The sequence below is a fragment of the Ostrea edulis genome, chromosome 6 (assembly GCF_947568905.1).
Source record: "Ostrea edulis chromosome 6, xbOstEdul1.1, whole genome shotgun sequence".
In the NCBI taxonomy this organism is placed as follows: domain Eukaryota; kingdom Metazoa; phylum Mollusca; class Bivalvia; order Ostreida; family Ostreidae; genus Ostrea; species Ostrea edulis.
Genome location: NC_079169.1, coordinates 17,680,482 through 17,684,200, shown reverse-complemented (window position 1 = coordinate 17,684,200; position 3,719 = coordinate 17,680,482).

The following is a 3,719-nucleotide window of genomic DNA, read 5'->3' as shown; positions in this document are numbered from 1 at the left end:
AGTCGTTGCGATTTGTTTTCTCTTTTACTAATTACATTTTACCACGGCCGTCCTTGTACAGTAACTCGTGGAACAGAACCGAGATGATATTCGATGGGTTATATTGTAACAACAAAAAATGGAAAAACAAAAATGTCGCTTCAGTTAATAATTCATCTGTATTTCAGAACGTAATTACCTTATAAGACAGGCATTACTTATGTGTAATAGATAGCCAAAGTACATTCTATAGTACACTTCAAGTGACGCAACGGGTAGTAGGGGGAAATCAGATGAATTCAGCTATGCTCTGTAGAAGTTTTTAAAAGGGTTTATATTGAAAGGAGACATGTGTGGAGTTATCTTTCCTTTGAATAAATGAAAACTAGCCATTGCAAACAAAATAAATTTCACACAGAATTTGGATAGACAGTAGTGAAAATTCAAGCTTTATTGGATGATTCAATTGATACTTCTAAGACGTCTATTTTTTCGTAAATTCTTGAATATATCAAAAGCAGTATATATCGATCGTTTTCATTCATATGTCGATTCGCTATATCCCTGTGAAATCGAAATAAAGGACACCACATAGTCCTCCACATCTGCTTCGTACTTCGACATTTTATTGAAAATAAACATGAACGACAAACTAACAACTCAAATGTATGGCAAATGGGATGATTTCAGCTTGTCCATCGTCAGCTTCCCATATTCATGTAGAAATCCTCTATTGTCACCTGTATATGGTGTTTATATCTCTCAACTGATTCGATACGCAAGAGCTTGTTCTCTGTATGATCAGTATTAAATCGAGGAAGGCTACTGACAATCTGATGTTGCAGGTTTCGACAGTCTCGTTTAAACGTTTAAAGTCAGCATTCCGCAAATTCTATGGTTATTATAACGATCTACTTTGTCAATACAATCTATCATTGGGTCGAAAGCTGTTTGCCGTGTTTCATACCGATTGTTTTGTCGTTCCTAGCACATTGATTTGATTACGGGATACTCCAATTATCTGATCAAGATATAGGGCTCACGGCGGGTGTGACCGGTCAACAGGGGATGCTTACTCCTCCTAGGCACCTGGTCCCACCTCTGGTGTATCCCAAGGTCCGTGTTTGGACAACTCTCTATTTTGTATTCCTTATGTGTTAGAATTATGAGATTGATCACTGTTCGTTATTTTCACCTTTCATCCAGGATACAAAATTAACACTCTTCAGTATCAAACTAGAACTGTCCTAATGGGACTAATACCCCCCACGGGGCATATAAGATGATGGGAAATATTTAATGCAAGCACATTGGATATTTTCACATTATCTACAGGGCAATCAATGTGAATGCAGAAGTGTATATTCTACAGTACAGCAGTACACGAAATATTAAAATATGCTTAATATAAACAATGAATACTATTTGGCACATTTTAGGCTGTATGATTGCAAATCCCTGGTCAACTCTTCTAGTCTTTAGTTTATATTCACTTTGTTAAAGATCATTATGTTATGCCAACTTTACTTTGTCGTTGATTTAGTCAGTAAATAAATGACATTAGTATATATAGAAGATGTGCATAAAGTTTGAATGAAATATGTCCAGCGGTATTAGAAATAAACTTCGGACAAATTGCGTCTACGGACAAACGGACGGACGGACGGATGAGAAGAAATGTAGTTGAACTTCATTGTTGAACTTCTTTCCACTTCTTTAATTCCTGATTGACTTATAAGCGTAAAACGGTATTAGAAATAAACTCTGGACAAATTGTGTCTATTACTACAAGTACAACCAAACCAGAAAATGTCCATAACTTCCATAACTGTTAAAATATTTCAATGAAAATAGAAGATGCACAACTACATTATATATATAAGATGAAAATAAAGTTTGAATCAGATCTGTTCAACGGTATTAGAATTAAACTCTGGACAAAGTGCGCAACCCCCAAAATGAAAAGAAAATGTACGTAACTTCTATAACTGTTAAACTATTTCAATGAAAATAGGAGATGCACAACTACATAATATATAGAAGATGTGCATAAAGTTTGAATGAAATATGTCCAGCGGTATTAGAAATAAACTTCGGACAACTTGCGTCTACGGACAAACGGACGGACGGACAGACGGACAAAGTGATTCCAGTATACCCACTCAAACTTCGTTTGCGGGGGGTATAAAAATGTATACATAACCGAATGTAGAAAGAAAAGAGAAAAGAATTTTATGGATAAATTTTGAAACAGATTTTCTCACTGAATTTGAGTAAGCTCAGAACAACATGTCACCTTCTCATGGAGACACCGTAATGGCGAATTAATTCATTTTCCCCATAACATATTTTTATGGAAGCTCCAGAAGCACATTCACGAACTTTCATGATCAATATAATACACGTACAGAGATACGGTCGTTGATGTTAAGATGCAGGTTCGTAGTCACGGTTTGTAAAGTACATACAGAGGCGATGATATCGGATAAATTATAAAACAGTCAATAGATCTTGATGTAGTTTCTTCTTGTATTGATGAATTGCCTGATGTACTGTACGATTCCTGTCGATGTAATAAAGATTTATTCTTGAGAACAGTGCGTATTGTAAATTTAAATGGGAAAACAAATATCCGCCTTACTATTTCGATTGGTGTGGACTTGTTTGTTAGCTTCCTTAATCACGAGATCATAGTTGTTTTTTTTTTAAAATTGCAAATGCATGAATAATTAATGGGGCGGTTCCTCGGATGAGAACGCAAAAACCGAGGTCCCATGTCACAGCAAGTGTGGCACGATGAAGATCCCTTCCTGCTCAAAGGCCGTAAGCACCGAGCATAGACATAAATTTTGCAGCCCTTCACCGGCAATGGTGACCTTTTCATATGACTGAATTATTCTCGAGAGGGACGTTAAACAATATACAATCGATCAATTTCGAACATTTGTTTTACTGCTTGGCAACAATAAAAAAAAAAAAAAAAACAAATGATGACGTTTTTACCTTGGAACGTATATGTCGGATTCAATATATTGCGTATGAAAACACCCCGAGTAAATACCCGCTTATCATTGATTGGACCACTCTCTTGCAAGCATAATTCATGATATCTATTGGTGAGCATTTTTTTCTGAAAACCTATCACTATTCATGAATGGGTGCACATTTTTCTGATACTCTTCATCGAAGTTATAAAACACCTCGTCCATAAATGATCATCGTTTTAACAAAATTGCTAACAGTTTGCCTGAAGAATGGGCTCAATAGCAATATTCCTAGAGACTGTATATTCAACTTCCCGTTCTATATATACTCCTTACAATAGGAATATTCCTAGACAATGTATATTCAACTTCCTGTTCCCTACATACTACTTATAATAGGAATATTCCAACATATATAGCTGAAAATCAGGACCTCAAATCACTTATTCTTAAAGGTCCTAAATACAGAGAACCTCGGTCTTTTAATTGGCGACAGAACTTCATCTCTATTATGAGTTCTGTCGAAGATTATGCCAGACGATGGGCTAAATATGAAAAAGAAGAACTTGATACATTGTCAGAATGGGTTAAAAGCATAAGAGGGATATTAAAATCCCGCATTAGTCACATGAAAACAAAAGTACGTACCATCTATCCTTCGGTGTTTAGTAAATCAGAAGTGATAAAAGAATTAGATAGGTTACATGAGGAATAATATGTTTTGGTTCCAGCTGACAAAGCTAGTAACAACATTGT